Below are 10,192 nucleotides of genomic sequence, written 5' to 3' on the forward strand. Positions count from 1 at the left end.
TTTATTTTAGCCATCCTCATAAGTGTGAAGTTATATCTAGCTATGGTTTTGATTTCCACTTGCCTAATGACTAAAGATATTGAACGTTTTTTCACGTGCTTGTTGTTCATCTGTATATGCTCACTCAAGAAACAGCTATTCAAAATTCTTGTTATTTTTTAATTGGCTTACTTTTCTTTTTATTGTTGGATTGTATAAGCTTATATAATATGCATTCATGTGCCTTATTAGATATATAATTTGCATATAAGATATAAGTGCTTTCTCCCATCCTGTGGATTGTCTTTTCACTTTTTGGATGCTATTATTTGCAACATAAAAGCTTTACATTTTGATTAAGTACAGTTTATCATTTTGTTTTCCTCTCATCACTTGTGTTTCTGGAGTCATATCTAAGAAACCATTGCCTAATGTAAAGTCATGAAGATTTATCCATATTTTTTTCTAAGGAATTTATAATTTTGGGTCATACATTTAGATTTGCAATCCATTTGAGTTCATTTTTTTGTATGGTGTGAGGTAGGAGTTCAACTTCATTCCTTTACATGTGGATATCCAATTTTCCCAGCATCACTGATTGAAAAGACTATTCTTTTCCGATTGAATTGTCTTGACACTCTGTAGATGATCAGTTGATCATAAATACAAGGTTTTACTTCAGGGTTCTCAGTTTTATTCTATGGAACTACACATTTATTCCTACACCAGTACAAGACTATCTTAATTTCTGCAGCTTTGAAGTAGGTTTTGATATCAGAAATTTTGAGTCCCCTAAATTTGGTCTTCTTTTTCAACATTGTTTGATTTATTTTGGGTCCTTTCCATTTCTATGTAATAAAGAACCTGGCTTGCCTTCATCCCCAGTTCCAGTACATTATGGAATTGAATTGTCTTTTTTTTTTTTTCCCCTGATCTTAGGGAGAAAGAATTTGCTGTGAGTTTCTCACAGCTGGTCTTTATCAGCTTGAGAAATTTGACTTCTATTCCTAGTTTGTTAAGTCTTTTTATTAAGAAAGAATAACTATTGTTTTGTGAAGAGCCAAAAACCACTGTAAAACAACATACATGAGACACTTTTCCATTGAGCTAGCCCCTTATTCTCCATTCAAGGTGTGACTCTTGAGGAAAGAATTCCTGACTCATTGACAGCAGTCAACTGAGCTGCCCTTAACTTTGTACAACGCCTGTGAGGAAGTCCCCCTCCTCACTGACTTGCATCCCAATCAGCTAATCAAAAAAGGTCCAGTTAAAGTGCTCCTGACTTCTGACTTGATGAGCAGCAAAGGGGTCCAGAATCAGGAATAACTATTTTAGAGAAGTGCTTTTCTAGTTCAGAGAAAGCTCCTGCTTCTCAATGGGAAAGAAATCATCTCTTCCCGGGACAGTTTTTCAACTTTTCTTTCCCCAAATGGGAGATACTTAAGCAAAGGAAGGAGAGGGGATGGATAACTGGTGATTCCTTTATTCCCAGTGGTGGCTCAGTGGATCCTTCATGATATGCATGAATTCTCATCAGCATGGCCATTTGTCGTCCCCAGGACCCCAAAAACACAATTTAAAAAGGAGATTCAGAGAGAGGAACTGTCCCAGAGACAGCACTGGCTAGAATATTGTCTTTAAAAAGACAACTCTCCATCATGTTACTATTGTTTGCATCAGCCTAAGTAGGTGATGAACATTCTTTTCATTCTGTGCACAGACGGACCGACTGTAGTGACAGCCATGTGAGGCTGTGTCAAGGTTCAGTGACACAGAGTGCTCTGACCAACTACGGATGCTTGGCCAGGCCACAGACAGGAGGAGATGTGGCATCCTGCTTCGAGTGTTCCTTCAAGGTCATTAGTAGCAAACCTCCCTCCGATAGGTCGATATGATTGTTGCAAAGGAAGCAACACAGGGAAGCTGAGGAGAAATATTTCCTGGTGTAGGGAGGAAATGGGATAGAGAGAGGAATTCCATTTTAAGATTGCTGTAGACTAAGAAAAGAAGAGAGAAGAAGAAACGTGTACAACGAAGGGAGATTGAGAATTGACTTTGAAGGTTAACTGGAGTTTCATGGCTACAAATAATTTGGGATAAAATGCAGAAAAAAATTTGCTTTTCAGGATCTGGGACCCTTAGAGAGATGACTGCCTGAATTCTGACATCCTTCCCCGTGGTGACCACCACTGCTGGTCCTTCTGAGCAGAGCGAGACATGGTTTTGAGACTTCAAAATACTTAGATGTCGAGTCTCTTTCTGACACATCTAGAACTATCCCCGGGACATGAAAGGAAAGCCAGGGTCTTATATCCCCCCACCCCACCCCGGTCACTCCACTTTGCCTTGGCTGTCAGAGAGAACTTCGGAAAGTTCAGGTTGGGGCAGAAACCAAGCAACACCTCCCAGCCGGGGCCACGACAGGCCACAGGTGCGGAGTCACATTACTGCATGAACAAGGGTGGTGTGAGCCTTTGAGCAGTGCTTCCCAGCTGCTGGGCCAAGGAAGGAGTTCAGAATGAGTGACGGGAAGAATAAAAATGCCAGGTCACTGTCATGGGACCCACAGATGGAAATTTTGATGAATCACATGCTCTCGAAAGACAGCCAGGCAGGGGTCTAAATCCTGACTGTGCATGTGCAATTGAGAAGGTCCTGAACAATGTTTTACTTAACCTTAATGTTTCCTCATCTGTGAAAAGGGATAGTGATAGTACCTGACTCATGAGATGATGTGTGTAATGAACACACAGGAAGATGTATTTGTGTGTGTGTGAATAAAAATTTTGTGTATATTTTACCAGATTTCTTGAATGTAACATTTTCAGCCATAGAGATAAAAGAAACACTCTAGTGTAGATGACAGTTTATTTCTTCAATACCAGGTTTTCTAATCTAAATAGGAATTAATTGTGAATCAGGGAAAAGATTAGCTTCAGGCTAACGACTGATGGCTCAGCCTTAAGAGGGACTGCGAGGAGGAGAAAGAAAAGCTAAGACACAGAAAATGTGCTTTTCCTTCTCCAGTAACAAGAGCACTTGGCACGTGTGCTCTGTACCCTGGGGGGGCCTGGCTGAGGAATCCCGGTGCCCGGTCAATTCTACATCACTTGAGATGAAAACCTTTAGCTGGTGGAGGGCACAGTGCAGGGCAGAGTCTCACTGAGCCCTCAGAACATTCGACGTGTCCCTGCTGACACAAATGACGATGTATTCACAAGCTCACCTGACATGTAACTTCTTGAGCTTTCTTCAACGTTTGTGAAAGAGTCATTGAATCAGCTTCAGTTGCAAAACTGAAAGGAGAGAGGTGAGGAGCCCAGTGTTAACTGTTCCCCCTCTGAGACTCAGCTAAAAATGCCCAACTTTCAGCTAGAAGGAGCTCTTGATTGACAATTACACCAGGATGGATTACCTGAAAACTCAACCTTCAGGCAAACTGTGATTAACTTGACCAAAGACGTCTCGGGGGGGGGGGGTGGCCATCGATGGCCTGAAATTATGACCTTAGTATGCTGGCCTGAAACGAGACACCACTGGAACTGCCTTCCTGCAAGACTCCAGCACGGGGGCCTTTGTTTGGTATTCCAACAGCTTTTTTTTCTTTTTGTCTTGGAGCAGTTCAGTAAAAAACACCTCCAGAGACTCGGTCCACAAAGAAATGATGCTGATTTCCCAACTTAGCCGAAGCTGCTTCTCAGAAAACAAACTCCATCTTGCTTGAGTCACAGGAGAAAAGCAATGAATGCCTCAGTGATTAGCAAGTGCTGAATAAGTAGGTTTATCAGAGCAGCGGACTGAATATAAAACGTGGGGCTTGGAAAAAATCATATGCTCACAATTAGCTGGGCTTTCCTGCTGGATACTGTAAAATCACAACAGGCTGTCAGAGTTCATTTTCGCTCGCTGTTATCAGCAGTGCATAAAGGTTGAGGCGAAATGCGAAACAGACGTACAGGTGCCAACGCAAGTAATTTATCAGAGGGAGGCAGGCTCCCTTTTGTTCTCTGCAAAGCCCTGGGAACTTTGGTGCCTTCTTCTGGGCTGGGGAGTCGATGATCCAGCAGCAGCCACAGAAGCAGGACTTGGAAAGCAACTAAAGAAATAAAAAAAAAAATGATGGGTATTTTCATCCGAAGGTGACTTTCAAGAAACTATTTGGGCTTAAAACTAAAGATTTAGAGATGTGCCAAGTATTTCATTCTGTTCTTTCTTCTTTCTCTCAGCCATTGCATTGCTCTCTAATCTGGGTCTCTTTCTTGATTCTAAGGGGTTTTGATATGATTTATTTTTTGTTTCTGTGGGGTGCAAAAACCACATGCCAGTAAAAGCAAGAAGCCTATGGAGTATATGCCCATAGGCTGAGAGGCTGGTGCTCACCTCCACAGGAGAAAAGTCAGCAAATTCATCTACTCCCTTCATACTAGTCCATTTTATTTGGATGCTTCCAGGGAAAAGGTGGGCAGGGAGAAGCACTGGGAGCAGGAAGCATCCTTGTTTGTGGGGCACCAGAGAATGGCCGTGTCCCAGGTCCCAGGCAAGTCCCTAGGATGCACCCCATCAAGTGAGGGGCCTTGGCTTTGCTCAGGAAAGAAGTCAAGAGTGAGCAATAGTTGAGTAAAAGTAGATTTATTTAGAGGAATACACACTCCGTAGACAGAATGCGGGCCATCTCAAAAGACAAGAGAAAAGGCCATGAGGTGCCAGGTTATTAGTTTTTATGAGCTTGGTTATCTCATATGCTAACAAGTGGCAGGATTATTCCAGCTACTTTGGGGAAAGGACTGGAATTCCCAGGAATGGAAGGGCTGGAGGAGGGTGAAGGAGGTGACAGGCAGAGGGGCTCTGCAGAGCAGTCACTGGGTGGAGTATTGCAAAGCCAACAAGATCCTGCAAAATACGAAGACTGAGCTTCTCAAGATCATTCATGTTGTAAGATGTCATTCCATATGGTGTGTCTCCTCCCTTGTCCTCAGTTCTGTCCCCACACTTCCATTCTATTACTTGGGCTGAAACAGAGAACAGATTTCAATGGAGGAGAAGGAAAAAAAATCATTACTTGGAATAAAGATGTGCTTTCTCATGGAATTGTGAAAGTTTTTATATGAATAACTCAATGTCAAATGCATAGTCTCGCCCCTTAGGGGTGTCAAGAGCTTACAAGAAATGTCCCTTAAAGTAAAAAAACATTGTTAAGACACAAAATCTGCCTGGCTCCCCTTTTGCCTGGATGACTAAAAGGCCATACAGAGATGAAGTTCAAGTTCAAATCAAAATTTTAATATGTCTTTCCCTAGATACATTTAATATCTTCCTATGAATTAAAAGAATAACCACATTTTCATTAGACATCTTTCTTAAGTCAGTGAAACATTCCTTCCTGCTTCTCCTGGATCTAAGGGATACCAGCCCTTTTTATTTGGATGCTTCCAGGGAAGAGGTGGGCAGTGAGAAGCACCGCGAGCAGGAAGTGTCCTTGTTTGTGGCCATGTGTAGCCATAGGGTGACTCTCTGTCTTTCTCCCATCCCCTCTTCCTTTCCTCTAATTCTTCCTGAACAGGTTGGGGGCAAGGAGAGAGATCGAAGACTGGGTTTCCTTTGTGGACACAAAAGATGGCTCTTGACTCTGTCCCTGCTTGTGCCGCTGACAAGTGAAGGAGTGCTTTTCCATGAGTAAAGAGAGGGACAAGGACTGGATTATAATGGGGACATGGTGACCCTTGTAGATTGTCTTTTATAGATTATAGATGATTTTTTTTATAAATGATTTTTTGTTCTTATTTTATGATGAAAGATATGTTCCTAGATTGGCCCTGTAAAAAGCTTCAAAAATCTGTCCCATGTCCCCTAGATTAAGCCCACACTGTTTTGGTCTTGCAGCAAGAGAGCAAGAGAGTTTGGCCAGGGGCTCAGCCGTGTGAGCTGATTTCCACCCTCCTCCTCCACCCCTCTCTCTGGCTGTGCTCATGTTTGGGCAAGTATCTGGCCCTGTGAGTAGCTCAGAGGGTAAAATAACACCCAGTAGAGAGGAAGACACCCCCCCCCCATGGCCATCCAAAGTCACCACTAGGGCCGTCCTGGGGAGTAGGTGGGTGTCACACCAGCGCGGGGAGGAGAGCTGTCAATGGCTGGCCGGCCCCAGGATAAAGGCTGAGCCCTCCCTGTGGGTCAGGAAGGACCAAATAAGGGTAACTTTAAGCTTTATTTTATTCTGAAATACAATTTAAAAAATCATGTTTCCGTGATGCTTCCAGAACACGCGGGTCCACGTCTTCCGGAAGTTTACCCTTGAGTCGGGGAAACAGAGATACACACGGACTCCGTGGATGGCAACTCCTTCCCATCGCTCAGCCCGCAAGGCCTTGGACTCCCTGGGCTCTGTCTTCTCCCTCCCTCCCTCTCACGCCCGCTTCCCCTCCATCAGCCAGCCCTGTGCTCAGCTGACCACTTCCCGCCAGCTTCTCTGCGGCCACCCTGGTCTCAGCAGCCACACCAGAGGCACCGCGACGGCCTCTTTCCTGCCCTCCCCGCTCCGACCCTTGCCCGCTTCCGTCTGGTCTCAGCCCCGCAGCCAGGGTGAGGCCTGGAAGTCAGGTCGCGCCAGCCTTCCTTTTAAGATCCTGCAATGGCTCCCGTTTCAGAGTAAAAATCCAGCTCTCCTCAGTGGCCTTGCAGCCCCCACAAAATCTGTTACCCACCTTGCTCTCTCGGACCCCATCCCCCACACCAGCGCCCCCCATCCCCCCCGCGGCACCGCTGTCCCTTGACCAGACCCCTCCCCCGTTCCCCTCCCTCCTCCTGCCCTGCTTATTGTCTGCCTGGGTCACTCCCTTCTCTGGACTAAACCCACGCTTCTTTTGCAAGTCTTTACCTAAAAGTCACCTTCTCAGTGAGACTGAGCCGGGTCGCCACTGCCCCCTCCCCTCTTCTAAAATTGCACGCTGCCTCCTCCTCATTTCCCGTGTCCCACTCTGGTTTTCCCATAGGACCTAACATACTGTACATTTTATGTATTTATCATGTTTATTCTTCACTTACTAGACTTTAAACTCCACATGGACATTTTTGTTTGTTTTATTCCCTGGTGTAATCCAGAGGGGTTAGAATAAATGAATGAATGACTGAAATAGTCATTAACAAAGGCCCTTAAATGTTGAAGCATAGATTAATTTAAAAAAATTAACAAAATGGCCAACTCAGATTTTTTTAAAGAAATATATATATCACCAAGGTGCAAGAGGGACTGAATTTGGGGAGCATTTTTTTTTTCCTTTCAGGCTGAATTCAGACAGTTCAAGGACAAATGTGTTCAATTTCAACACAGAGTTCTTCAAAAATTAAGACAACAGCCAACTTTCTGACCCCCTCCTGAACTTTGGCATTTGTTTATCCAAGCAATCAATTGGCCCTGAAGTCTTCTGAATTCCATTTCAGTAATTCATAATATTTTTAATTACTGTGGTGATTATTTAAGGAGCAAATAAAATGCAAAAAAAAAGAAGAAAATTAAATAGGTAGTAAGTACTACTTAACAATGGATTCACATGCTGTCAAATCTAATGTCTGTCAAGTCATGCATTTTTCCAGCTGTTTTAAGTCTCAGAGCAGAGCTGAATCTGTCCTGAAAACTATTCCTACAAAAAAGATTATTAGCACCAATTGGGAATACTCATGTTGGCTCCAAATTGGCTAATCTCAGAGCTGCTGCTCCAGGAAAGACTTTTTTTTCCCCCATAATTACAGGAGATTGCAGACATGGAAAAATGAAAGGCAGGAGAAATGGAGAAGGAGATATTCTGGAAATGTAATCTTGGTTAGAGAGAGAGGAACATCTGACGGAGAAAACAAAGCTATCTTCTTTCGTCTACAAACACAGTTCAGCCCTGCTGTTTCATTCTGTGCCAATCTGAAAATGAGATAGTAATTTCTCACATCTTTAACTTGAATAAAATTAGCGTTTGTGATTTCTGGCAACTTGATTTGTTTAGGGTTTTTGTACATGAGTGCATGTTTATTTAAAAGTATTTCACTGTATTCAGGTTTTTGATGCATGTTTTAACAAAGTATATTTTTTTGGTTTAAGAAAATACATGCTTGCTGTAGAGAATTTGCGCTTAAAGGATGCAAAGGAAAAAAATGAAATCACTTATAGTCTCACCATACAGTTAACATTTTGATGTTAGTTCTTTTCAGCCTTTTTTCTGTGCTAGGATCCTGACTCCAGCTCTTCCATCAAATTATTAATTATTAGTCTTTCTTCTCTGCCCAGGGGCCTCCAAATTTTCTTGAGATGACCAAGAGGTCAGCCCTCTTTAATCACCCATTTATGGAGAGGAAAGCAGGAATTTTAACCATCAACTAAAGGGCTCCCTTTGGGGGACTGCTGCCTTTGTTGCAGCCGAATTCTAGACATCTGGAGCCAGGCCAGTGCAACACAGGAGACACTGCAGGGAGGGAGGCAGCGGCCTCCATCAGGTAAGAGAGTCTGGTGGTCTAGCATCTCCACCATCACAGGAAACACAAGTCTCACTACCCACAGTCACTGCCATTCTGGTGGAAGTTTCTCTGGAGGAGAGCTCAGAAGTAAAGGAACCCTCCTTCTGGTGTTGTCGCTCAGGCCGTGCAACTGCAGCCTGGCCTCTCCTAAAGTCATGTCACCCTTTCTATTGTCCCCTATCCTTGAGACGCACTGGGTTTCTGTCCAGGCACATCCATGTGCGGAGGCGCTTAGATCAGGAAGGGGTTAACATCAGCCACACACTGTGCCTCAAACCAGCCTTTCCCTTCCGATGGGAAGGACTGAGCCCTGCTATCAGGCTTCGTCCCAGCCATCAGATCTAAACAGCTTTGTTTGCTCCAAGCAGAATATCAACGGAGCTCTGCGGTGGCCATATTGGAGACGTTGCCCCTCCATATCCCCCCAAATCGGACCGTGCAGTGAGTGATTCTAACTCTGGAAATAAAGAAGGATGCCTTTCGCATTTGCCTTGGCGTCATCACTGACTCCTAGTTTTTAGTGAACCAGAGGCAACCCATCTCTTCTGTTCTCTATCTTTACTTACCTGAAATGCTTCACAGCAGGGCGCTGAGAGCAAGTTACTGTAAATTGCTTTTCACTAATTAAAAAATAGTATTGAAGATCATATTATAATTGATAATAATTTTTTTAAAGTACCGAAAAGCAGGGAATGAGGGAACATCATTCTCAGCAACATTGGTTCATTTTGGTACTTATGGTTCAAACGGTACTTAGCTCTGGCTTATTCATGATGGTGTCGATGGTATTCCCACTGTATGGTCATGCATTCTGAGCAGAACAATGTTTTGAACCTAAGCAAATCATGCTTACAAAAACCACTGAGCTTGAATGTTTTGAAACATATACAAATTTTTGTAAAAGGATGCTATTAAAATAAACATATCTATATACACGTATATTTTTAATTGATGTGAAAATATATATGAGTACATTTTTGCACATGGATATGAATATACATGCGCCAATATTTTCTTTCAGCATTTCAGCGGACATATGTATGTTCATTTTGAAAACTACTTGGTAAGGAATATACTTTCTTTTTTTTTTTTTCCAATAAATACGGTTATTTATTTATTTATTTATTTACATTTTTTATTGATTCATAATCATTCTACAGTGCTGTGCCAAATTCCAGTGTCCAGCACAATCCTTCAGTCATTCATGGACATATACACACTCATTGTCACATTTTTTTCTCTGTGATAGGAATATACTTTCTATCTTTAAATACGCTACAATTAAACGTAGGCATTGTTGACCCAAACAGAAGAGAGTAATTCTACACAGAACATCTAAGACACGCAGGTAAACAGCAACCAATCCTCATGAATAAATTAACAAATAAAATATGTACACAGCTCATGTACAATGGCTGATTTCATACCTGGAGGTGCTACAGAAGAAAGGGAGAAAAAAGAAAGGTTTTTTTTGCCCAGAGAAATTATGGCGTTTGAAAAAACACATGAAGGAAGGAATGGAGATGCTGGACAAAGCATTGCTGGGACCAAATTCCTGGCATGAAATCGTGTAGGGTGAAGACCCGGTCTTGTGAGTGCAAAACCACATGAAAGTGTAATGCAAACACCAGATGGCCTGAGAGGGGAAGAGTGGTTTCGTAGGTCCTAGGAAGAGAAAAGACATTTGCAGGACAAATCATCATCTTTCTAGATTACT

Source organism: Vicugna pacos, chromosome 4, assembly GCF_048564905.1.
Source record: "Vicugna pacos chromosome 4, VicPac4, whole genome shotgun sequence".
Taxonomy (NCBI): Eukaryota; Metazoa; Chordata; class Mammalia; order Artiodactyla; family Camelidae; genus Vicugna; species Vicugna pacos.